General features: G+C 39.4%; 1 protein-coding gene and 1 long non-coding RNA gene across 2 annotated transcripts in view; both read right to left on the reverse strand.

Moving 5' to 3' along the window:
- Positions 1-27,328, reverse strand: part of LOC116953249 (tenascin-X-like) — a 115,451-nt gene that overhangs the window by 37,995 nt on the left and 50,128 nt on the right. The window lies entirely within an intron of this gene.
- The window catches only part of LOC142931195 (uncharacterized), a 51,054-nt gene that overhangs the window by 1,679 nt on the left and 22,047 nt on the right, over positions 1-27,328 (reverse strand). The window contains exons 4-22 of the long non-coding RNA XR_012947184.1: positions 26,782-27,177; positions 26,269-26,661; positions 25,435-25,839; positions 24,922-25,326; positions 24,146-24,526; positions 23,628-24,029; positions 23,084-23,488; positions 22,555-22,956; positions 21,485-22,416; positions 20,941-21,345; positions 20,399-20,803; positions 19,870-20,271; positions 18,255-19,731; positions 17,712-18,116; positions 12,357-17,583; positions 10,763-12,230; positions 8,626-10,625; positions 2,195-8,488; positions 51-2,056 (exon numbers count right to left, since the gene is read on the reverse strand). This is a non-coding gene — a long non-coding RNA (uncharacterized LOC142931195). The remainder of the gene's footprint in view (positions 1-50; positions 2,057-2,194; positions 8,489-8,625; positions 10,626-10,762; positions 12,231-12,356; positions 17,584-17,711; positions 18,117-18,254; positions 19,732-19,869; positions 20,272-20,398; positions 20,804-20,940; positions 21,346-21,484; positions 22,417-22,554; positions 22,957-23,083; positions 23,489-23,627; positions 24,030-24,145; positions 24,527-24,921; positions 25,327-25,434; positions 25,840-26,268; positions 26,662-26,781; positions 27,178-27,328) is intronic.

Here is a 27,328-nt window from a genome sequence, read left to right on the forward strand (position 1 = left end):
TATTCAATACAATGTTTGCTTAATTCAGTGCAAAAGTTGTGTAAATATACCTGTCGTAACCTGAGCAACCAGTGGCTTAGAGGGCTTTTTCTTTCTGTAGCCAGTCAATTTGACTGTGTATTCTGTATTTTCAGTCAATTCCGTAAGATCAACTGTTGATAGATGACCAGGTAAAGATTTCTCCAATGCTTTTTCAGGGCTGTCAGTGGGCTTGTATTGCACAATGAAGCGGTCAAAGACTTTTGGATCGACCACCCATGACACTATCATGCTATTGGTATTGATGTCGGAAATGACAAGTTCTTCCGCGGAATCAGTTGGAACTCCAGACACTGATGTCACCAAGACCTCCTTTGTAGGCACTTGAGTGGTTGTGCCAGCTACTTCATATGGCAAGCTCGATGTATCATCATATAATTTTGTAGGCGTTACAGTTGTAGGGATTTTGAAATCTGTGAATAAAGTGAAATTAATGAATAAAAAAATGGAGATTGAGCTTCAAATGTGCTATTGAACAGAACCCCCCGTGAGCACAAAACATTCAGCCAATCAAGCCACAGAGAAGTAACAGGACAGTACCTGTGGTAACTTTAGCTGTCAGGGGCCTGGACAACTTTCCTTTTCTGGAGCCAATAAGCCTTACAACATATTCCGTATTTTCTTTCAAATCTGTGAGGTCAACGGACGTAATATCTCCAGGAACAGTTTCCTTTAGAGGAATAATTGTAGAGTCTGGAGATTCTACTTCCAAAACAAACTCATCAAAGACTTCAGGGTCTACTATCCATGAAACTTTAAAGCTATCGGGCTTGATGTCAGATATGACCAGTTCATCTGCAGAATCAGTTGGAACTCCAGAGACTGATGTCACTGAAACCTCCTTTGGAGGTAAGCGTGTGGTAGGTAATGGTGTTTCAACAATTGTTGGTGTTCCTGTTCCTTCAACAAATAGTGTGGGAACAATAGTTGGTACAATTTTGGACTCTGGAAAAGAAACATTGGAAATTAATGGTTAGAAAGCAAACGCCAGCATCCCGTAAGAAAACCTGATTATGTATGAAAACAAAATGTGTATTCAATACAATGTTTGCATAATTCAGTGCAAAAGTTGTGTAAATGTACCTGTCGTAACCTGAGCAACCAGTGGCTTTGAGGGCTTTTTCTTTCTGTATCCAATCAATTTGACCGTGTATTCTGTATTTTCAGTCAATTCTGTAAGATCAACTGTTGATAGATGACCAGGTAAAGTTTTCTCCAATGCTTTTTCAGGGCTGTCAGTGGGCTTGTATTGCACAATGAAGCGGTCAAAGACTTTTGGATCTACCACCCATGACACTTGCATGCTATTGGTAGTGATGTCGGAAATAACAAGTTCTTCCGCAGAATCAGTTGGAACTCCAGACACTGATGTCACCAAGACCTCCTTTGTAGGCACTTGAGTGGTTGTGCCAGCTACTTCATATGGCAAGCTCGATGTTTCGTCATACAATTTTGTAGGCGTTACAGTTGTAGGGATTTTGAAATCTGTGAATAAAGTGAAATTAATGAATAAAAAAATGGAGATTGAGCTTGAAATGTGCTATTGAACAGAACCCCCCCTGAGCACAAAACATTCAGCCAATCAAGCCACAGAGAAGTAACAGGACAGTACCTGTGGTAACGTTAGCTGTCAGGGGCCTGGACAACTTTCCTTTTCTGGAGCCAATAAGCCTTACAACATATTCCGTATTTTCTTTCAAATCTGTGAGGTCAACGGACGTAATATCTCCAGGAACAGTTTCCTTTAGAGGAATAATTGTAGAGTCTGGAGATTCTACTTCCAAAACAAACTCATCAAAGACTTCAGGGTCTACTATCCATGAAACTTTAAAGCTATCGGGCTTGATGTCAGATATGACCAGTTCATCTGCAGAATCAGTTGGAACTCCAGAGACTGATGTCACTGAAACCTCCTTTGGAGGTAAGCGTGTGGTAGGTAATGGTGTTTCAACAATTGTTGGTGTTCCTGTTCCTTCAACAAATAGTGTGGGAACAATAGTTGGTACAATTTTGGACTCTGGAAAAGAAACATTGGAAATTAATGGTTAGAAAGCAAACGCCAGCATCCCGTAAGAAAACCTGATTATGTATGAAAACAAAATGTGTATTCAATACAATGTTTGCTTAATTCAGTGCAAAAGTTGTGTAAATGTACCTGTCATAACCTGAGCAACCAGTGGCTTTGAGGGCTTTTTCTTTCTGTATCCAATCAATTTGACCGTGTATTCTGTATTTTCAGTCAATTCTGTAAGATCAACTGTTGATAGATGACCAGGTAAAGTTTTCTCCAATGCTTTTTCAGGGCTGTCAGTGGGCTTGTATTGCACAATGAAGCGGTCAAAGACTTTTGGATCTACCACCCATGACACTTGCATGCTATTGGTAGTGATGTCGGAAATAACAAGTTCTTCCGCAGAATCAGTTGGAACTCCAGACACTGATGTCACCAAGACCTCCTTTGTAGGCACGTGAGTGGTTGTGCCAGCTACTTCATATGGCAAGCTCGATGTTTCGTCATACAATTTTGTAGGCGTTACAGTTGTAGGGATTTTGAAATCTGTGAATAAAGTGAAATTAATGAATAAAAAAATGGAGATTGAGCTTCAAATGTGCTATTGAACAGAACCCCCCGTGAGCACAAAACATTCAGCCAATCAAGCCACAGAGAAGTAACAGGACAGTACCTGTGGTAACTTTAGCTGTCAAGGGCCTGGACAACTTTCCTTTTCTGGAGCCAATAAGCCTTACAACATATTCTGTATTTTCTTTCAAATCTGTGAGGTCAACGGACGTAATATCTCCAGGAACAGTTTCCTTTAGAGGAATAATTGTAGAGTCTGGAGATTCTACTTCCAAAACAAACTCATCAAAGACGTCAGGGTCTACTATCCATGAAACTTTAAAGCTATCAGGCTTGATGTCAGATATGACCAGTTCATCTGCAGAATCAGTTGGAACTCCAGAGACTGATGTCACTGAAACCTCCTTTGGAGGTAAGCGTGTGGTAGGTAATGGTGTTTCAACAATTGTTGGTGTTCCTGTTCCTTCAACAAATAGTGTGGGAACAATAGTTGGTACAATTTTGGACTCTGGAAAAGAAACATTGGAAATTAATGGTTAGAAAGCAAACGCCAGCATACCGTAAGAAAACCTGATTATGTATGAAAACAAAATGTGTATTCAATACAATGTTTGCTTAATTCAGTGCAAAAGTTGTGTAAATGTACCTGTCGTAACCTGAGCAACCAGTGGCTTTGAGGGCTTTTTCTTTCTGTATCCAATCAATTTGACCGTGTATTCTGTATTTTCAGTCAATTCTGTAAGATCAACTGTTGATAGATGACCAGGTAAAGTTTTCTCCAATGCTTTTTCAGGGCTGTCAGTGGGCTTGTATTGCACAATGAAGCGGTCAAAGACTTTTGGATCTACCACCCATGACACTTGCATGCTATTGGTAGTGATGTCGGAAATAACAAGTTCTTCCGCAGAATCAGTTGGAACTCCAGACACTGATGTCACCAAGACCTCCTTTGTAGGCACTTGAGTGGTTGTGCCAGCTACTTCATATGGCAAGCTCGATGTTTCGTCATACAATTTTGTAGGCGTTACAGTTGTAGGGATTTTGAAATCTGTGAATAAAGTGAAATTAATGAATAAAAAAATGGAGATTGAGCTTGAAATGTGCTATTGAACAGAACCCCCCCTGAGCACAAAACATTCAGCCAATCAAGCCACAGAGAAGTAACAGGACAGTACCTGTGGTAACTTTAGCTGTCAGGGGCCTGGACAACTTTCCTTTTCTGGAGCCAATAAGCCTTACAACATATTCCGTATTTTCTTTCAAATCTGTGAGGTCAACGGACGTAATATCTCCAGGAACAGTTTCCTTTAGAGGAATAATTGTAGAGTCTGGAGATTCTACTTCCAAAACAAATTCATCAAAGACTTCAGGGTCTACTATCCATGAAACTTTAAAGCTATCGGGCTTGATGTCAGATATGACCAGTTCATCTGCAGAATCAGTTGGAACTCCAGAGACTGATGTCACTGAAACCTCCTTTGGAGGTAAGCGTGTGGTAGGTAATGGTGTTTCAACAATTGTTGGTGTTCCTGTTCCTTCAACAAATAGTGTGGGAACAATAGTTGGTACAATTTTGGACTCTGGAAAAGAAACATTGGAAATTAATGGTTAGAAAGCAAACGCCAGCATCCCGTAAGAAAACCTGATTATGTATGAAAACAAAATGTGTATTCAATACAATGTTTGCTTAATTCAGCGCAAAAGTTGTGTAAATGTACCTGTCGTAACCTGAGCAACCAGTGGCTTTGAGGGCTTTTTCTTTCTGTATCCAATCAATTTGACCGTGTATTCTGTATTTTCAGTCAATTCTGTAAGATCAACTGTTGATAGATGACCAGGTAAAGTTTTCTCCAATGCTTTTTCAGGGCTGTCAGTGGGCTTGTATTGCACAATGAAGCGGTCAAAGACTTTTGGATCTACCACCCATGACACTTGCATGCTATTGGTAGTGATGTCGGAAATAACAAGTTCTTCCGCAGAATCAGTTGGAACTCCAGACACTGATGTCACCAAGACCTCCTTTGTAGGCACGTGAGTGGTTGTGCCAGCTACTTCATATGGCAAGCTCGATGTTTCGTCATACAATTTTGTAGGCGTTACAGTTGTAGGGATTTTGAAATCTGTGAATAAAGTGAAATTAATGAATAAAAAAATGGAGATTGAGCTTCAAATGTGCTATTGAACAGAACCCCCCGTGAGCACAAAACATTCAGCCAATCAAGCCACAGAGAAGTAACAGGACAGTACCTGTGGTAACTTTAGCTGTCAAGGGCCTGGACAACTTTCCTTTTCTGGAGCCAATAAGCCTTACAACATATTCTGTATTTTCTTTCAAATCTGTGAGGTCAACGGACGTAATATCTCCAGGAACAGTTTCCTTTAGAGGAATAATTGTAGAGTCTGGAGATTCTACTTCCAAAACAAACTCATCAAAGACGTCAGGGTCTACTATCCATGAAACTTTAAAGCTATCGGGCTTGATGTCAGATATGACCAGTTCATCTGCAGAATCAGTTGGAACTCCAGAGACTGATGTCACTGAAACCTCCTTTGGAGGTAAGCGTGTGGTAGGTAATGGTGTTTCAACAATTGTTGGTGTTCCTGTTCCTTCAACAAATAGTGTGGGAACAATAGTTGGTACAATTTTGGACTCTGGAAAAGAAACATTGGAAATTAATGGTTAGAAAGCAAACGCCAGCATACCGTAAGAAAACCTGATTATGTATGAAAACAAAATGTGTATTCAATACAATGTTTGCTTAATTCAGTGCAAAAGTTGTGTAAATGTACCTGTCATAACCTGAGCAACCAGTGGCTTTGAGGGCTTTTTCTTTCTGTATCCAATCAATTTGACCGTGTATTCTGTATTTTCAGTCAATTCTGTAAGATCAACTGTTGATAGATGACCAGGTAAAGTTTTCTCCAATGCTTTTTCAGGGCTGTCAGTGGGCTTGTATTGCACAATGAAGCGGTCAAAGACTTTTGGATCTACCACCCATGACACTTGCATGCTATTGGTAGTGATGTCGGAAATAACAAGTTCTTCCGCAGAATCAGTTGGAACTCCAGACACTGATGTCACCAAGACCTCCTTTGTAGGCACTTGAGTGGTTGTGCCAGCTACTTCATATGGCAAGCTCGATGTTTCGTCATACAATTTTGTAGGCGTTACAGTTGTAGGGATTTTGAAATCTGTGAATAAAGTGAAATTAATGAATAAAAAAATGGAGATTGAGCTTGAAATGTGCTATTGAACAGAACCCCCCCTGAGCACAAAACATTCAGCCAATCAAGCCACAGAGAAGTAACAGGACAGTACCTGTGGTAACTTTAGCTGTCAGGGGCCTGGACAACTTTCCTTTTCTGGAGCCAATAAGCCTTACAACATATTCCGTATTTTCTTTCAAATCTGTGAGGTCAACGGACGTAATATCTCCAGGAACAGTTTCCTTTAGAGGAATAATTGTAGAGTCTGGAGATTCTACTTCCAAAACAAACTCATCAAAGACTTCAGGGTCTACTATCCATGAAACTTTAAAGCTATCGGGCTTGATGTCAGATATGACCAGTTCATCTGCAGAATCAGTTGGAACTCCAGAGACTGATGTCACTGAAACCTCCTTTGGAGGTAAGCGTGTGGTAGGTAATGGTGTTTCAACAATTGTTGGTGTTCCTGTTCCTTCAACAAATAGTGTGGGAACAATAGTTGGTACAATTTTGGACTCTGGAAAAGAAACATTGGAAATTAATGGTTAGAAAGCAAACGCCAGCATCCCGTAAGAAAACCTGATTATGTATGAAAACAAAATGTGTATTCAATACAATGTTTGCTTAATTCAGTGCAAAAGTTGTGTAAATGTACCTGTCGTAACCTGAGCAACCAGTGGCTTTGAGGGCTTTTTCTTTCTGTATCCAATCAATTTGACCGTGTATTCTGTATTTTCAGTCAATTCTGTAAGATCAACTGTTGATAGATGACCAGGTAAAGTTTTCTCCAATGCTTTTTCAGGGCTGTCAGTGGGCTTGTATTGCACAATGAAGCGGTCAAAGACTTTTGGATCTACCACCCATGACACTTGCATGCTATTGGTAGTGATGTCGGAAATAACAAGTTCTTCCGCAGAATCAGTTGGAACTCCAGACACTGATGTCACCAAGACCTCCTTTGTAGGCACTTGAGTGGTTGTGCCAGCTACTTCATATGGCAAGCTCGATGTTTCGTCATACAATTTTGTAGGCGTTACAGTTGTAGGGATTTTGAAATCTGTGAATAAAGTGAAATTAATGAATAAAAAAATGGAGATTGAGCTTGAAATGTGCTATTGAACAGAACCCCCCCTGAGCACAAAACATTCAGCCAATCAAGCCACAGAGAAGTAACAGGACAGTACCTGTGGTAACTTTAGCTGTCAGGGGCCTGGACAACTTTCCTTTTCTGGAGCCAATAAGCCTTACAACATATTCCGTATTTTCTTTCAAATCTGTGAGGTCAACGGACGTAATATCTCCAGGAACAGTTTCCTTTAGAGGAATAATTGTAGAGTCTGGAGATTCTACTTCCAAAACAAACTCATCAAAGACGTCAGGGTCTACTATCCATGAAACTTTAAAGCTATTGGGCTTGATGTCAGATATGACCAGTTCATCTGCAGAATCAGTTGGAACTCCAGAGACTGATGTCACTGAAACCTCCTTTGGAGGTAAGCGTGTGGTAGGTAATGGTGTTTCAACAATTGTTGGTGTTCCTGTTCCTTCAACAAATAGTGTGGGAACAATAGTTGGTACAATTTTGGACTCTGGAAAAGAAACATTGGAAATTAATGGTTAGAAAGCAAACGCCAGCATACCGTAAGAAAACCTGATTATGTATGAAAACAAAATGTGTATTCAATACAATGTTTGCTTAATTCAGTGCAAAAGTTGTGTAAATGTACCTGTCATAACCTGAGCAACCAGTGGCTTTGAGGGCTTTTTCTTTCTGTATCCAATCAATTTGACCGTGTATTCTGTATTTTCAGTCAATTCTGTAAGATCAACTGTTGATAGATGACCAGGTAAAGTTTTCTCCAATGCTTTTTCAGGGCTGTCAGTGGGCTTGTATTGCACAATGAAGCGGTCAAAGACTTTTGGATCTACCACCCATGACACTTGCATGCTATTGGTAGTGATGTCGGAAATAACAAGTTCTTCCGCAGAATCAGTTGGAACTCCAGACACTGATGTCACCAAGACCTCCTTTGTAGGCACTTGAGTGGTTGTGCCAGCTACTTCATATGGCAAGCTCGATGTTTCGTCATACAATTTTGTAGGCGTTACAGTTGTAGGGATTTTGAAATCTGTGAATAAAGTGAAATTAATGAATAAAAAAATGGAGATTGAGCTTGAAATGTGCTATTGAACAGAACCCCCCCTGAGCACAAAACATTCAGCCAATCAAGCCACAGAGAAGTAACAGGACAGTACCTGTGGTAACTTTAGCTGTCAGGGGCCTGGACAACTTTCCTTTTCTGGAGCCAATAAGCCTTACAACATATTCCGTATTTTCTTTCAAATCTGTGAGGTCAACGGACGTAATATCTCCAGGAACAGTTTCCTTTAGAGGAATAATTGTAGAGTCTGGAGATTCTACTTCCAAAACAAACTCATCAAAGACTTCAGGGTCTACTATCCATGAAACTTTAAAGCTATCGGGCTTGATGTCAGATATGACCAGTTCATCTGCAGAATCAGTTGGAACTCCAGAGACTGATGTCACTGAAACCTCCTTTGGAGATAAGCGTGTGGTAGGTAATGGTGTTTCAACAATTGTTGGTGTTCCTGTTCCTTCAACAAATAGTGTGGGAACAATAGTTGGTACAATTTTGGACTCTGGAAAAGAACATTGGAAATTAATGGTTAGAAAGCAAACGCCAGCATCCCGTAAGAAAACCTGATTATGTATGAAAACAAAATGTGTATTCAATACAATGTTTGCTTAATTCAGTGCAAAAGTTGTGTAAATGTACCTGTCATAACCTGAGCAACCAGTGGCTTTGAGGGCTTTTTCTTTCTGTATCCAATCAATTTGACCGTGTATTCTGTATTTTCAGTCAATTCTGTAAGATCAACTGTTGATAGATGACCAGGTAAAGTTTTATCCAATGCTTTTTCAGGGCTGTCAGTGGGCTTGTATTGCACAATGAAGCGGTCAAAGACTTTTGGATCTACCACCCATGACACTTGCATGCTATTGGTAGTGATGTCGGAAATAACAAGTTCTTCCGCAGAATCAGTTGGAACTCCAGACACTGATGTCACCAAGACCTCCTTTGTAGGCACTTGAGTGGTTGTGCCAGCTACTTCATATGGCAAGCTCGATGTTTCGTCATACAATTTTGTAGGCGTTACAGTTGCAGGGATTTTGAAATCTGTGAATAAAGTGAAATTAATGAATAAAAAAATGGAGATTGAGCTTGAAATGTGCTATTGAACAGAACCCCCCCTGAGCACAAAACATTCAGCCAATCAAGCCACAGAGAAGTAACAGGACAGTACCTGTGGTAACTTTAGCTGTCAGGGGCCTGGACAACTTTCCTTTTCTGGAGCCAATAAGCCTTACAACATATTCCGTATTTTCTTTCAAATCTGTGAGGTCAACGGACGTAATATCTCCAGGAACAGTTTCCTTTAGAGGAATAATTGTAGAGTCTGGAGATTCTACTTCCAAAACAAACTCATCAAAGACTTCAGGGTCTACTATCCATGAAACTTTAAAGCTATCGGGCTTGATGTCAGATATGACCAGTTCATCTGCAGAATCAGTTGGAACTCCAGAGACTGATGTCACTGAAACCTCCTTTAGAGGTAAGCGTGTGGTAGGTAATGGTGTTTCAACAATTGTTGGTGTTCCTTCAACAAATAGTGTGGGAACAATAGTTGGTACAATTTCGGACTCTGGAAAAGAAACATTGGAAATTAATGGTTAGAAAGCAAACGCCAGCATCCCGTAAGAAAACCTGATTATGTATGAAAACAAAATGTGTATTCAATACAATGTTTGCTTAATTCAGTGCAAAAGTTGTGTAAATGTACCTGTCGTAACCTGAGCAACCAGTGGCTTTGAGGGCTTTTTCTTTCTGTATCCAATCAATTTGACCGTGTATTCTGTATTTTCAGTCAATTCTGTAAGATCAACTGTTGATAGATGACCAGGTAAAGTTTTCTCCAATGCTTTTTCAGGGCTGTCAGTGGACTTGTATTGCACAATGAAGCGGTCAAAGACTTTTGGATCTACCACCCATGACACTTGCATGCTATTGGTAGTGATGTCGGAAATAACAAGTTCTTCCGCAGAATCAGTTGGAACTCCAGACACTGATGTCACCAAGACCTCCTTTGTAGGCACTTGAGTGGTTGTGCCAGCTACTTCATATGGCAAGCTCGATGTTTCGTCATACAATTTTGTAGGCGTTACAGTTGTAGGGATTTTGAAATCTGTGAATAAAGTGAAATTAATAAATAAAAAAATGGAGATTGAGCTTCAAATGTGCTATTGAACAGAACCCCTCCTGAGCACAAAACATTCAGCCAATCAAGCCACAGAGAAGTAACAGGACAGTACCTGTGGTAACTTTAGCTGTCAGGGGCCTGGACAACTTTCCTTTCCTGGAGCCAATAAGCCTTACAACATATTCCGTATTTTCTTTCAAATCTGTGAGGTCAACGGACGTAATATCTCCAGGAACAGTTTCCTTTAGAGGAATAATTGTAGAGTCTGGAGATTCTACTTCCAAAACAAACTCATCAAAGACTTCAGGGTCTACTATCCATGAAACTTTAAAGCTATCGGGCTTGATGTCAGATATGACCAGTTCATCTGCAGAATCAGTTGGAACTCCAGAGACTGATGTCACTGAAACCTCCTTTGGAGATAAGCGTGTGGTAGGTAATGGTGTTTCAACAATTGTTGGTGTTCCTGTTCCTTCAACAAATAGTGTGGGAACAATAGTTGGTACAATTTTGGACTCTGGAAAAGAACATTGGAAATTAATGGTTAGAAAGCAAACGCCAGCATCCCGTAAGAAAACCTGATTATGTATGAAAACAAAATGTGTATTCAATACAATGTTTGCTTAATTCAGTGCAAAAGTTGTGTAAATGTACCTGTCATAACCTGAGCAACCAGTGGCTTTGAGGGCTTTTTCTTTCTGTATCCAATCAATTTGACCGTGTATTCTGTATTTTCAGTCAATTCTGTAAGATCAACTGTTGATAGATGACCAGGTAAAGTTTTATCTAATGCTTTTTCAGGGCTGTCAGTGGGCTTGTATTGCACAATGAAGCGGTCAAAGACTTTTGGATCTACCACCCATGACACTTGCATGCTATTGGTAGTGATGTCGGAAATAACAAGTTCTTCCGCAGAATCAGTTGGAACTCCAGACACTGATGTCACCAAGACCTCCTTTGTAGGCACTTGAGTGGTTGTGCCAGCTACTTCATATGGCAAGCTCGATGTTTCGTCATACAATTTTGTAGGCGTTACAGTTGCAGGGATTTTGAAATCTGTGAATAAAGTGAAATTAATGAATAAAAAAATGGAGATTGAGCTTGAAATGTGCTATTGAACAGAACCCCCCCTGAGCACAAAACATTCAGCCAATCAAGCCACAGAGAAGTAACAGGACAGTACCTGTGGTAACTTTAGCTGTCAGGGGCCTGGACAACTTTCCTTTTCTGGAGCCAATAAGCCTTACAACATATTCCGTATTTTCTTTCAAATCTGTGAGGTCAACGGACGTAATATCTCCAGGAACAGTTTCCTTTAGAGGAATAATTGTAGAGTCTGGAGATTCTACTTCCAAAACAAACTCATCAAAGACTTCAGGGTCTACTATCCATGAAACTTTAAAGCTATCGGGCTTGATGTCAGATATGACCAGTTCATCTGCAGAATCAGTTGGAACTCCAGAGACTGATGTCACTGAAACCTCCTTTAGAGGTAAGCGTGTGGTAGGTAATGGTGTTTCAACAATTGTTGGTGTTCCTTCAACAAATAGTGTGGGAACAATAGTTGGTACAATTTCGGACTCTGGAAAAGAAACATTGGAAATTAATGGTTAGAAAGCAAACGCCAGCATCCCGTAAGAAAACCTGATTATGTATGAAAACAAAATGTGTATTCAATACAATGTTTGCTTAATTCAGTGCAAAAGTTGTGTAAATGTACCTGTCGTAACCTGAGCAACCAGTGGCTTTGAGGGCTTTTTCTTTCTGTATCCAATCAATTTGACCGTGTATTCTGTATTTTCAGTCAATTCTGTAAGATCAACTGTTGATAGATGACCAGGTAAAGTTTTCTCCAATGCTTTTTCAGGGCTGTCAGTGGACTTGTATTGCACAATGAAGCGGTCAAAGACTTTTGGATCTACCACCCATGACACTTGCATGCTATTGGTAGTGATGTCGGAAATAACAAGTTCTTCCGCAGAATCAGTTGGAACTCCAGACACTGATGTCACCAAGACCTCCTTTGTAGGCACTTGAGTGGTTGTGCCAGCTACTTCATATGGCAAGCTCGATGTTTCGTCATACAATTTTGTAGGCGTTACAGTTGTAGGGATTTTGAAATCTGTGAATAAAGTGAAATTAATAAATAAAAAATGGAGATTGAGCTTCAAATGTGCTATTGAACAGAACCCCTCCTGAGCACAAAACATTCAGCCAATCAAGCCACAGAGAAGTAACAGGACAGTACCTGTGGTAACTTTAGCTGTCAGGGGCCTGGACAACTTTCCTTTCCTGGAGCCAATAAGCCTTACAACATATTCCGTATTTTCTTTCAAATCTGTGAGGTCAACGGACGTAATATCTCCAGGAACAGTTTCCTTTAGAGGAATAATTGTAGAGTCTGGAGATTCTACTTCCAAAACAAATTCATCAAAGACTTCAGGGTCTACTATCCATGAAACTTTAAAGCTATCGGGCTTGATGTCAGATATGACCAGTTCATCTGCAGAATCAGTTGGAACTCCAGAGACTGATGTCACTGAAACCTCCTTTGGAGGTAAGCGTGTGGTAGGTAATGGTGTTTCAACAATTGTTGGTGTTCCTGTTCCTTCAACAAATAGTGTGGGAACAATAGTTGGTACAATTTTGGACTCTGGAAAAGAAACATTGGAAATTAATGGTTAGAAAGCAAACGCCAGCATACCGTAAGAAAACCTGATTATGTATGAAAACAAAATGTGTATTCAATACAATGTTTGCTTAATTCAGTGCAAAAGTTGTGTAAATGTACCTGTCGTAACCTGAGCAACCAGTGGCTTTGAGGGCTTTTTCTTTCTGTATCCAATCAATTTGACCGTGTATTCTGTATTTTCAGTCAATTCTGTAAGATCAACTGTTGATAGATGACCAGGTAAAGTTTTCTCCAATGCTTTTTCAGGGCTGTCAGTGGGCTTGTATTGCACAATGAAGCGGTCAAAGACTTTTGGATCTACCACCCATGACACTTGCATGCTATTGGTAGTGATGTCGGAAATAACAAGTTCTTCCGCAGAATCAGTTGGAACTCCAGACACTGATGTCACCAAGACCTCCTTTGTAGGCACTTGAGTGGTTGTGCCAGCTACTTCATATGGCAAGCTCGATGTTTCGTCATACAATTTTGTAGGCGTTACAGTTGCAGGGATTTTGAAATCTGTGAATAAAGTGAAATTAATGAATAAAAAAATGGAGATTGAGCTTGAAATGTGCTATTGAACAGAACCCCCCCTGAGCACAAAACATTCAGCCAATCAAGCCACAGAGAAGTAACAGGACAGTACCTGTGGTAACTTTAGCTGTCAGGGGCCTGGACAACTTTCCTTTTCTGGAGCCAATAAGCCTTACAACATATTCCGTATTTTCTTTCAAATCTGTGAGGTCAACGGACGTAATATCTCCAGGAACAGTTTCCTTTAGAGGAATAATTGTAGAGTCTGGAGATTCTACTTCCAAAACAAACTCATCAAAGACTTCAGGGTCTACTATCCATGAAACTTTAAAGCTATCGGGCTTGATGTCAGATATGACCAGTTCATCTGCAGAATCAGTTGGAACTCCAGAGACTGATGTCACTGAAACCTCCTTTGGAGGTAAGCGTGTGGTAGGTAATGGTGTTTCAACAATTGTTGGTGTTCCTTCAACAAATAGTGTGGGAACAATAGTTGGTACAATTTTGGACTCTGGAAAAGAAACATTGGAAATTAATGGTTAGAAAGCAAACGCCAGCATCCCGTAAGAAAACCTGATTATGTATGAAAACAAAATGTGTATTCAATACAATGTTTGCTTAATTCAGTGCAAAAGTTGTGTAAATGTACCTGTCGTAACCTGAGCAACCAGTGGCTTTGAGGGCTTTTTCTTTCTGTATCCAATCAATTTGACCGTGTATTCTGTATTTTCAGTCAATTCTGTAAGATCAACTGTTGATAGATGACCAGGTAAAGTTTTCTCCAATGCTTTTTCAGGGCTGTCAGTGGACTTGTATTGCACAATGAAGCGGTCAAAGACTTTTGGATCTACCACCCATGACACTTGCATGCTATTGGTAGTGATGTCGGAAATAACAAGTTCTTCCGCAGAATCAGTTGGAACTCCAGACACTGATGTCACCAAGACCTCCTTTGTAGGCACTTGAGTGGTTGTGCCAGCTACTTCATATGGCAAGCTCGATGTTTCGTCATACAATTTTGTAGGCGTTACAGTTGCAGGGATTTTGAAATCTGTGAATAAAGTGAAATTAATAAATAAAAACATGGAGATTGAGCTTCAAATGTGCTATTGAACAGAACCCCTCCTGAGCACAAAACATTCAGCCAATCAAGCCACAGAGAAGTAACAGGACAGTACCTGTGGTAACTTTAGCTGTCAGGGGCCTGGACAACTTTCCTTTCCTGGAGCCAATAAGCCTTACAACATATTCCGTATTTTCTTTCAAATCTGTGAGGTCAACGGACGTAATATCTCCAGGAACAGTTTCCTTTAGAGGAATAATTGTAGAGTCTGGAGATTCTACTTCCAAAACAAATTCATCAAAGACTTCAGGGTCTACTATCCATGAAACTTTAAAGCTATCGGGCTTGATGTCAGATATGACCAGTTCATCTGCAGAATCAGTTGGAACTCCAGAGACTGATGTCACTGAAACCTCCTTTGGAGGTAAGCGTGTGGTAGGTAATGGTGTTTCAACAATTGTTGGTGTTCCTGTTCCTTCAACAAATAGTGTGGGAACAATAGTTGGTACAATTTTGGACTCTGGAAAAGAAACATTGGAAATTAATGGTTAGAAAGCAAACGCCAGCATACCGTAAGAAAACCTGATTATGTATGAAAACAAAATGTGTATTCAATACAATGTTTGCTTAATTCAGTGCAAAAATTGTGTAAATGTACCTGTCATAACCTGAGCAACCAGTGGCTTTGAGGGCTTTTTCTTTCTGTATCCAATCAATTTGACCGTGTATTCTGTATTTTCAGTCAATTCTGTAAGATCAACTGTTGATAGATGACCAGGTAAAGTTTTCTCCAATGCTTTTTCAGGGCTGTCAGTGGGCTTGTATTGCACAATGAAGCGGTCAAAGACTTTTGGATCTACCACCCATGACACTTGCATGCTATTGGTAGTGATGTCAGAAATTACAAGTTCATCGGCAGAATCAGTTGGAACTCCAGACACTGATGTCACCACGACCTCCTTTGTAGGCACTTGAGTGGTTGTGCCAGCTACTTCATATGGAAAGCTCGATGTATCATCATATAATTTTGTAGGCGTTACAGTTGTAGGGATTTTGAAATCTGTGAATAAAGTGAAATTAATGAATAAAAAAATGGAGATTGAGCTTCAAATGTGCTATTGAACAGAACCCCCCGTGAGCACAAAACATTCAGCCAATCAAGCCACAGAGAAGTAACAGGACAGTACCTGTGGTAACTTTAGCTGTCAAGGGCCTGGACAACTTTGCTTTTCTGGAGCCAATAAGCCTTACAACATATTCTGTATTTTCTTTCAAATCTGTGAGGTCAACGGACGTAATATCTCCAGGAACAGTTTCCTTTAGAGGAATAATTGTAGAGTCTGGAGATTCTACTTCCAAAACAAACTCATCAAAGACGTCAGGGTCTACTATCCATGAAACTTTAAAGCTATCGGGCTTGATGTCAGATATGACCAGTTCATCTGCAGAATCAGTTGGAACTCCAGAGACTGATGTCACTGAAACCTCCTTTGGAGGTAAGCGTGTGGTAGGTAATGGTGTTTCAACAATTGTTGGTGTTCCTGTTCCTTCAACAAATAGTGTGGGAACAATAGTTGGTACAATTTTGGACTCTGGAAAAGAAACATTGGAAATTAATGGTTAGAAAGCAAACGCCAGCATCCCGTAAGAAATCCTGATTATGTATGAAAACAAAATGTGTATTCAATACAATGTTTGCTTAATTCAGTGCAAAAGTTGTGTAAATGTACCTGTCGTAACCTGAGCAACCAGTGGCTTTGAGGGCTTTTTCTTTCTGTATCCAATCAATTTGACTGTGTATTCTGTATTTTCAGTCAATTCTGTAAGATCAACTGTTGATAGATGACCAGGTAAAGTTTTCTCCAATGCTTTTTCAGGGCTGTCAGTGGGCTTGTATTGCACAATGAAGCGGTCAAAGACTTTTGGATCTACCACCCATGACACTTGCATGCTATTGGTAGTGATGTCAGAAATTACAAGTTCATCGGCAGAATCAGTTGGAACTCCAGACACTGATGTCACCACGACCTCCTTTGTAGGCACTTGAGTGGTTGTGCCAGCTACTTCATATGGAAAGCTCGATGTATCATCAAATAATTTTGTAGGCGTTACAGTTGTAGGGATTTTGAAATCTGTGAATAAAGTGAAATTAATGAATAAAAAAATGGAGATTGAGCTTCAAATGTGCTATTGAACAGAACCCCCCGTGAGCACAAAACATTCAGCCAATCAAGCCACAGAGAAGTAACAGGACAGTACCTGTGGTAACTTTAGCTGTCAAGGGCCTGGACAACTTTCCTTTTCTGGAGCCAATAAGCCTTACAACATATTCTGTATTTTCTTTCAAATCTGTGAGGTCAACGGACGTAATATCTCCAGGAACAGTTTCCTTTAGAGGAATAATTGTAGAGTCTGGAGATTCTACTTCCAAAACAAACTCATCAAAGACGTCAGGGTCTACTATCCATGAAACTTTAAAGCTATCGGGCTTGATGTCAGATATGACCAGTTCATCTGCAGAATCAGTTGGAACTCCAGAGACTGATGTCACTGAAACCTCCTTTGGAGGTAAGCGTGTGGTAGGTAATGGTGTTTCAACAATTGTTGGTGTTCCTGTTCCTTCAACAAATAGTGTGGGAACAATAGTTGGTACAATTTTGGACTCTGGAAAAGAAACATTGGAAATTAATGGTTAGAAAGCAAACGCCAGCATCCCGTAAGAAATCCTGATTATGTATGAAAACAAAATGTGTATTCAATACAATGTTTGCTTAATTCAGTGCAAAAGTTGTGTAAATGTACCTGTCGTAACCTGAGCAACCAGTAGCTTTGAGGGCTTTTTCTTTCTGTATCCAATCAATTTGACTGTGTATTCTGTATTTTCAGTCAATTCTGTAAGATCAACTGTTGATAGATGACCAGGTAAAGTTTTCTCCAATGCTTTTTCAGGGCTGTCAGTGGGCTTGTATTGCACAATGAAGCGGTCAAAGACTTTTGGATCTACCACCCATGACACTTGCATGCTATTGGTAGTGATGTCAGAAATTACAAGTTCATCGGCAGAATCAGTTGGAACTCCAGACACTGATGTCACCACGACCTCCTTTGTAGGCACTTGAGTGGTTGTGCCAGCTACTTCATATGGAAAGCTCGATGTATCATCATATAATTTTGTAGGCGTTACAGTTGTAGGGATTTTGAAATCTGTGAATAAAGTGAAATTAATGAATAAAAAAATGGAGATTGAGCTTCAAATGTGCTATTCAACAGAACCCCCCGTGAGCACAAAACATTCAGCCAATCAAGCCACAGAGAAATAACAGGACAGTTACCTGTGGTAACTTTAGCTGTTAGGGGCCTGGACAACTTTCCTTTTCTGGAGCCAATAAGCCTTACAACATATTCCGTATTTTCTTTCAAATCAGTGAGGTCAACGGATGTAATATCTCCAGGAACAGTTTCCTTTAGAGGAATAATTGTAGAGTCTGGAGATTCTACTTCCAAAACAAACTCATCAAAGACTTCAGGGTCTACTATCCATGAAACTTTAAAGCTATCGGGCTTGATGTCAGATATGACCAGTTCATCTGCAGAATCAGTTGGAACTCCAGAGACTGATGTCACTGAAACCTCCTTTCTAGGTAAGCGTGTGGAAGGTAATGGTGTTTCAACAATTGTTGGTGTTCCTGTTCCTTCAACAAATAGTGTTGGAACAATAGTTGGTACAATTTTGGACTCTGGAAAAGAAACATTGGAAATTAATGGTTAGAAAGCAAACGGCAGCATCCCGTAAGAAAACCTGATTATGTATGAAAACAAAATGTGTATTCAATACAATGTTTGCTTAATTCAGTGTAAAAGTTGTGTACATGTACCTGTCGTAACCTGAGCTACCAGTGGCTTAGAGGGCTTTTTCTTTCTGTAGCCAGTCAATTTGACTGTGTATTCTGCATTTTCAGTCAATTCTGTAAGATCAACTGTTGATAGATGACCAGGTAAAGTTTTCTCCAATGCTTTTTCAGGGCTGTCAGTGGGCTTGTATTGCACAATGAAGCGGTCAAAGACTTTTGGATCGACCACCCATGACACTTTCATGCTATTGGTAGTGATGTCGGAAATGACAAGTTCATCGGCAGAATCAGTTGGAACTCCAGACACTGATGTCACCAAGACCTCCTTTGGAGGTAAGCGTGTGGTAGGTAATGGTGTTTCAACAATTGTTGGTGTTCCTGTTCCTTCAACAAATAGTGTGGGAACAATAGTTGGTACAATTTTGGACTCTGGAAAAGAAACATTGGAAATTAATGGTTAGAAAGCAAACGCGAGTTTCTCCTAATTGAACCTGATTTTGTTTGAAAACAAAATGTGTTTTCAGTACAATGTTTGCTTAATTCAGTGTAAAAGATTGTGTAAATGTACCTGTCGTAACCTGAGCAACCAGTGGCTTAGAGGGTTTTTTCCACCTATAGCCAATCAACATGATGGTGTATTCTGTATTTTCAGTCAATTCTGTAAGATCAACTGTTGATAGATGACCAGGTAAAGTTTTCTCCAATGGGTTTTCAGGGCTGTCAGTCGGCTTGTATTGTACAATGAAGCGGTCAAAGGCTTTTGGATCTACCACCCATGACACTATCATGCTATTGGTAGTGATGTCAGAAATTACAAGTTCATCGGCAGAATCAGTTGGAACTCCAGACACTGATGTCACCAAGACCTCCTTTGTAGGCACTTGAGTGGTTGTGGCAGCTACTTCATATGGCAAACTCGATGTTTCGTCATATAATTTTGTAGGCGTTACAGTTGTAATGATTTTGAAATCTGTGAATGAAGTGAAATTAATTAATAAAAAAATGGAGCTTGAGCTTCATGTGTGGTATTGAACAGAACCCCCTGTCAGCACAAACATTCAGCCAATCAAGCCACAGAGAAATAACAGCACCGTACCTGTGGTAACTTTAGCTGTTAGGGGCCTGGAAAACTTTCCTTTTCTGGAGCCAATAAGCCTTACAACATATTCCGTATTTTCTTTCAAATCTGTGAGGTCAACGGATATAATAGCTCCAGGAAGAGTTTCCTTTAGAGGAATAATTGTAGAGTCTGGTGATTCAACTTCCAAAATAAACTCATCAAAGTCTTCAGGGTCTACTACCCATGAAACTTTAAAGCTATCGGGCGTGATGTCAGATATGACCAGCTTATCTGCAGAATCAGTTGGAACTCCAGACACTGATGTCACTGAAACCTCCTTTGGAGGTAAGCGTGTGGTAGGTAATGGTGTTTCAACAATTGTTGGTGTTCCTGTTCCTTCAACAAATAGTGTGGGTACAATAGTTGGTACAATTTTGAACTCTGGAAAAGAAACATTGGAAATTAATGGTTAGAAAGCAAACGCCAGCATCCCGTAATAAAACCTGATTATGTATGAAAACAAAATGTGTATTCAATACAATGTTTGCTTAATTCAGTGTAAAAGTTGTGTAAATGTACCTGTCGTAACCTGAGCAACCAGTGGCTTAGAGGGCTTTTTCTTTCTGTATCCAATCAATTTGACTGTGTATTCTGTATTTTCAGTCAATTCTGTAAGGTCAACTGTTGATAGATGACCAGGTAAAGTTTTCTCCAATGCTTTTTCAGGGCTGTCAGTGGGCTTGTATTGCACAATGAAGTGGTCAAAGACTTTTGGATCTACCACCCATGACACTTGCATGCTATTGGTAGTGATGTCAGAAATTACAAGTTCATCGGCAGAATCAGTTGGAACTCCAGACACTGATGTCACCACGACCTCCTTTGTAGGCACTTGAGTGGTTGTGCCAGCTTCTTCATATGGCAAGCTCGATGTTTCGTAATATAATTTTGTAGGAGTTACAGTTGTAGTGATTTTGAAATCTGTGAATAAAGTGAAATTAATTAATAAAAAAATGGAGATTGAGCTTCAAATGTACTATTGAACAGAACCCCCCGTGAGCACAAAACATTCAGCCAATCAAGCCACAGAGAAATGACAGGACAGTACCTGTGGTAACTTTAGCTGTCAGGGGCCTGGACAACTTTCCTTTTCTGGAGCCAATAAGCCTTACAACATATTCCGTATTTTCTTTCAAATCTGTGAGGTCAACGGATGTAATATCTCCAGGAACAGTTTCCTTTAGAGGAATAATTGTAGAGTCTGGAGATTCAACTTCCAAAACAAACTCATCAAAGACTTCAGGGTCTACTACCCATGAAACTTTAAAGCTATCGGGCTTGATGTCAGATATGACCAGTTCATCTGCAGAATCAGTTGGAACTCCAGACACTGATGTCACTGAAACCTCCTTTCTAGGTAAGCGTGTGGTAGGTAATGGTGTTTCAACAATTGTTGGTGTTCCTGTTCCTTCAACAAATAGTGTTGGAACAATAGTTGGTTCAATTTTGGACTCTGGAAAAGAAACATTGGAAATTAATGGTTAGAAAGCAAACGGCAGCATCCCGTAAGAAAACCTGATTATGTATGAAAAAAAATGTGTATTCAATACAATGTTTGCTTAATTCAGTGTAAAAGTTGTGTACATGTACCTGTCGTAACCTGAGCTACCAGTGGCTTAGAGGGCTTTTTCTTTCTGTAGCCAGTCAATTTGACTGTGTATTCTGCATTTTCAGTCAATTCTGTAAGATCAACTGTTGATAGATGACCAGGTAAAGTTTTCTCCAATGCTTTTTCAGGGCTGTCAGTGGGCTTGTATTGCACAATGAAGCGGTCAAAGACTTTTGGATCGACCACCCATGACACTTTCATGCTATTGGTAGTGATGTCGGAAATGACAAGTTCATCGGCAGAATCAGTTGGAACTCCAGACACTGATGTCACCAAGACCTCCTTTGGAGGTAAGCGTGTGGTAGGTAATGGTGTTTCAACAATTGTTGGTGTTCCTGTTCCTTCAACAAATAGTGTGGGAACAATAGTTGGTACAATTTTGGACTCTGGAAAAGAAATATTGGAAATTAATGGTTAGAAAGCAAACGCGAGTTTCTCCTAATTGAACCTGATTTTGTTTGAAAACAAAATGTGTTTTCAGTACAATGTTTGCTTAACTCAGTGTAAAAGATTGTGTAAATGTACCTGTCGTAACCTGCGCAACCAGTGGCTTAGAGGGTTTTTTCCACCTATAGCCAATCAACATGATGGTGTATTCTGTATTTTCAGTCAATTCTGTAAGATCAACTGTTGATAGATGACCAGGTAAAGTTTTCTCCAATGGGTTTTCAGGGCTGTCAGTCGGCTTGTATTGTACAATGAAGCGGTCAAAGGCTTTTGGATCTACCACCCATGACACTATCATGCTATTGGTAGTGATGTCAGAAATTACAAGTTCATCGGCAGAATCAGTTGGAACTCCAGACACTGATGTCACCAAGACCTCCTTTGTAGGCACTTGAGTGGTTGTGGCAGCTACTTCATATGGCAAACTCGATGTTTCGTCATATAATTTTGTAGGCGTTACAGTTGTAATGATTTTGAAATCTGTGAATAAAGTGAAATTAATTAATAAAAAATGGAGCTTGAGCTTCATATGTGGTATTGAACAGAACCCCCCGTCAGCACAAACATTCAGCCAATCAAGCCACAGAGAAATAACAGCACCGTACCTGTGGTAACTTTAGCTGTCAGGGGCCTGGAAAACTTTCCTTTTCTGGAGCCAATAAGCCTTACAACATATTCCGTATTTTCTTTCAAATCTGTGAGGTCAACGGATACAATATCTCCAGGAAGAGTTTCCTTTAGAGGAATAATTGTAGAGTCTGGTGATTCAACTTCCAAAATAAACTCATCAAAGTCTTCAGGGTCTACTACCCATGAAACTTTAAAGCTATCGGGCGTGATGTCAGATATGACCAGCTTCTCTGCAGAATCAGTTGGAACTCCAGACACTGATGTCACTGAAACCTCCTTTGGAGGTAAGCGTGTGGTAGGTAATGGTGTTTCAACAATTGTTGGTGTTCCTGTTCCTTCAACAAATAGTGTGGGTACAATAGTTGGTACAATTTTGAACTCTGGAAAAGAAACATTGGAAATTAATGGTTAGAAAGCAAACGCCAGCATCCCGTAATAAAACCTGATTATGTATGAAAACAAAATGTGTATTCAATACAATGTTTGCTTAGTTCAGTGTAAAAGTTGTGTAAATGTACCTGTCGTAACCTGAGCAACCAGTGGCTTAGAGGGCTTTTTCTTTCTGTATCCAATCAATTTGACTGTGTATTCTGTATTTTCAGTCAATTCTGTAAGGTCAACTGTTGATAGATGACCAGGTAAAGTTTTCTCCAATGCTTTTTCAGGGCTGTCAGTGGGCTTGTATTGCACAATGAAGTGGTCAAAGACTTTTGGATCTACCACCCATGACACTTGCATGCTATTGGTAGTGATGTCAGAAATTACAAGTTCATCGGCAGAATCAGTTGGAACTCCAGACACTGATGTCACCACGACCTCCTTTGTAGGCACTTGAGTGGTTGTGCCAGCTACTTCATATGGCAAGCTCGATGTTTCGTAATATAATTTTGTAGGCGTTACAGTTGTAGTGATTTTGAAATCTGTGAATAAAGTGAAATTAATTAATAAAAAAATGGAGATTGAGCTTCAAATGTACTATTGAACAGAACCCCCCGTGAGCACAAAACATTCAGCCAATCAAGCCACAGAGAAATGACAGGACAGTACCTGTGGTAACTTTAGCTGTCAGGGGCCTGGACAACTTTCCTTTTCTGGAGCCAATAAGCCTTACAACATATTCCGTATTTTCTTTCAAATCTGTGAGGTCAACGGATGTAATATCTCCAGGAACAGTTTCCTTTAGAGGAATAATTGTGGAGTCTGGAGATTCAACTTCCAAAACAAACTCATCAAACACTTCAGGGTCTACTACCCATGAAACTTTAAAGCTATCGGGCTTGATGTCAGATATGACCAGTTCATCTGCAGAATCAGTTGGAACTCCAGACACTGATGTCACTGAAACCTCCTTTCTAGGTAAGCGTGTGGTAGGTAATGGTGTTTCAACAATTGTTGGTGTTCCTGTTCCTTCAACAAATAGTGTGGGAACAATAGTTGGTACAATTTTGGACTCTGGAAAAGAAACATTGGAAATTAATGGTTAGAAAGCAAACGCGAGTTTCTCCTAATTGAACCTGATTGTGCTTGATAACAAAATGTGTTTTCAGTACAATGTTTACTTAATTCATTAGAAAAGATTGTGTAAATTTACCTGTCGTAACCTGAGCAACCAGTGGCTTAGAGGGTTTTTTCCACCTATAGCCAATCAACATGATGGTGTATTCTGTATTTTCAGTCAATTCTGTAAGATCAACTGTTGATAGATGACCAGGTAAAGTTTTCTCCAATGGGTTTTCAGGGCTGTCAGTGGGCTTGTATTGCACAATGAAGCGGTCAAAGACTTTTGGATCTACCACCCATGACACTTGCATGCTATTGGTAGTGATGTCAGAAATTACAAGTTCATCGGCAGAATCAGTTGGAACTCCAGACACTGATGTCACCAAGACCTCCTTTGTCGGCATATGAGTGGTTGTGCCAGCTACTTCATATGGCAAACTCGATGTTTCATCATACAATTTTGTAGGCGTTACAGTTATAATGATTTTGGAATCTGTAAATAGAGTGAAAGCAATTCATAAAAAATTTGACTTTTTAGTTTTGAACATAATCCCTCACGAGCACAAAACATTCAATCAATCAAACCAGAGAGAGATAACAGTACAGTACCTGTGGTCACTTTAGCTGTCAGTGGCTTAGATAACTTTCCTTTCATGGAGCCAATAAGTCTCACAACATAATCTGTGTTTTCTTTCAAAGCTGTAAGCACAACGGATGTAACACGTCTTGGAACAGTTTCCTTTAGAGGAATAATCGTAGAGTCTGGAGATTCAACTTCCAAAATAAACTCATCAAAGACTTCAGGGTCTACTACCCATGAAACTTTGAAGCTATCGGGCGAGATGTCAGATATGATCAGCTCATCTGCAGAATCAATTGGAACCCCAGATAGTGATGTCACCACAATTTTCTTTTGAGGCAATTCAGTGGTTGTACCAGTTTCTTCACAGCTTTTCTCATGCAATTTTGTGGGTGTTACGATTTTCGAATCTGTGAACAAAGTAAGTACGTGAACAAATTATAGTTTCAGTGATTAAAATAACTTTAATTAAGTAATTTTCATTTAAGGAACTGTAATATTGATTGCACTATTACAGATATAGCCAAAGTATTCTGAGAAAAATATATTTTAAAATTAAACTTTCATTTTTTGGAAATGCTCTGAAAATTTGCCGCTCTTCTAAAAATGGTCATGTTAGAAAAGCAGCATAAAATATATCCTTTGATTATTTTACAATTTAGCATACACATTATTTTGGTTACCTTTGAATTGACTTAAGTATTGATTTGACGTTCATACATTTTGCAAATGTCAATGGTAACATAACATTCAATGTAAATGTTATATTCTAGTAATGGGAATAGTTTGTGGGAGAACATAGTACCTGTGATAAATGTAGCAATTAATGGGTTAGAAACAGTTCCTCCTTTGGAACCAATAAGTTGTAATATATATTGAGTGTTGTCTTCCAAGTTCATGAATTCAACTGTCGATTCATTACCAGGCACCATCTTTTCTAATGTTATTTTATTCTCCTCAGCCGGCTTGCATTGTACAAGGAAATAGTCAAAAAATGTTGGATCTACCACCCATAGCACTTTAATGCTGTAGGATGTGATGTCATATATAATTAATTCATTGGCAGAATCAATTGGGACTCCAAAAACGGATGTGACCGAAATGTTCATTGGTGGCAGTTGCATTGTAGAACTAGACATTTCATAAGCTGCTACAGTTGGTTTTTGTGTATCTTCAAATGTTTTTTCAGAGGCTATCGCCATTTGCAGATCTGAAAATAGATTACAATACTCATATTTTATACGTTTAGTGAACACATTTTTCTTCATAAAATTTGAAAATATGAATGCACTCATAATTTGAAGACGAAATAATTTACCTGTGGTAACTTTAACTTCCAGTGGTTTTGAAAATATTCCTTTTCTCGAGCCAATGAGAATAACAACATACTCTGTATTTCCTCTTAAGCCTGTCAACGCCACAGATATGACATCTCCAGGAAAGGTTTCTTTAAATGGTTTCAGATAAATATCCTTTGATTGGACTTCCAAAACAAAATGATCAAAGATTGCAGGGTCTACCACCCATGACACTTTAAAGCTCATGGGCGTGATGTCAGAAATGACAAGTTCATCCGCAGAATCAATTGGAACCCCAGACACTGACGCCACTGATATATTCCTTGATGGTAGGTGAATAGTAGTTCCACTTGTTTCAATGATGGTTGGCGTTTTTGTTCCTTTATCTAACACCGTGGTGGTTACAGTTGCCAACAATTTGTGCTCTGCAAAAACAAAAAAAATAATTCCAGAATGTTGTATGTATATTATACCATTATAATAAAATTGCAAGTTTATTGATGATTTTTTTTTATACTATAGGCATTTAAAACGGGGTAAAATAGTTAACGATGTTTGAGTAGATACAAATATTACATTGTTATGTATGGCTAGATAATTTAGTAGATTATCTGCATTTAAGACTGAAATTACAATTCAGAAAAAAACTGCATGAGAAAAAGTAACTTTCTTACGACGAATGCAATTACACGTGCTATTTGTCACCCAAAGGTATTAAGACGTGTCTAAAAATATGTCTATCTATTTAGATTTGGTAACAAGAGAATACAGCTTTGGAGCACGTGAACGGAATTGTTGTTTTGTTCCAGAAAATAATGCCGAAGATACATTTAAAGTACAGGTAAGAAGATCACCTGTTATAACCTTTGTTTTCAGTGGCTTTGAGTATTTCTTCAGTCTTGAACCTAAGAGAGTGACTTCATATTCAGTGTTTTCAGTCAACCCTGAAATATCTATTGAGGTGATATGGCCAGCAAGAAACGTTTCTAATGGGGTTTCAGAGCTGTCAGTAGGCTTGTATCTCACAAGAAAGCGGTCAAAGACGTTCGGATCTACCACCCATGACACTTTCATGCTATCGGGTGTGATGTCGGTTATGAGAAGAGCATTGGCAGAATCGATTGGAACCCCAGACTCTGAGGTAACTGAAATGCCTATTGGAAGAGCACGTGTCGTGCCTTCAGGTACTTCAATGACACTTGGTATTTCTGATGTTTTGACAAGCAGTTCTGTAGATATCCCTAAAGCTGCAAAACAAACTTAATTAATTCATATGCACAATACAGCACTGGAAAATGAACATAAATGTTATATAATTGTGACGAAATAAATGTTCAATATATTGCCTTGTGCAATTGGTCTATCACCTGTAATAACCGTTGCTTTTATTGGTTTCGAAAGAATTCCATTTCTGGACCCGGAGAACTGAATTATATACTCTGTGTTTTCTCTCAGATCTGTGAGGTAAATTGTCGTGATATGTCCAGGAAACATATGTTCATATGGTTCTGTTGAATTGTCCAGAGACTCAACTTTTATGAGGAAATAATCAAAAACACTTGGATGCACCACCCATGAAACTCTGAGTCTATCAGGTGCAACATCAGATATGATTAGCTTATATAATGAATCAAATTGAATGCCAGGTGCTGAAGTCCCAGACATTTCCTCTGGAAACAGATGCGTGGTCGAATCAGTTGATTCAACGATGGTCTGTGTCTCTGCCATTTCAGCTGCCTCTGTCGTTGTAAGAAATATTTTACCTGCGAAAAAATATAACATATAAATATTTTGAATCGTTCAGTGAAAATAAATACAAAAATTTTATGAAAAACCTGAAATACAAAATAAGTTAAACTTACTATACCTGGCCACATGGGAACAAGATGTAAACCGTTTTCATGTCTGTTAAAA

Source organism: Petromyzon marinus, chromosome 50 (genome assembly GCF_048934315.1).
Source record: "Petromyzon marinus isolate PM22_M1 ecotype Great Lakes invasive population chromosome 50, UKy_Petmar_22M1.pri1.0, whole genome shotgun sequence".
In the NCBI taxonomy this organism is placed as follows: Eukaryota; Metazoa; Chordata; class Hyperoartia; order Petromyzontiformes; family Petromyzontidae; genus Petromyzon; species Petromyzon marinus.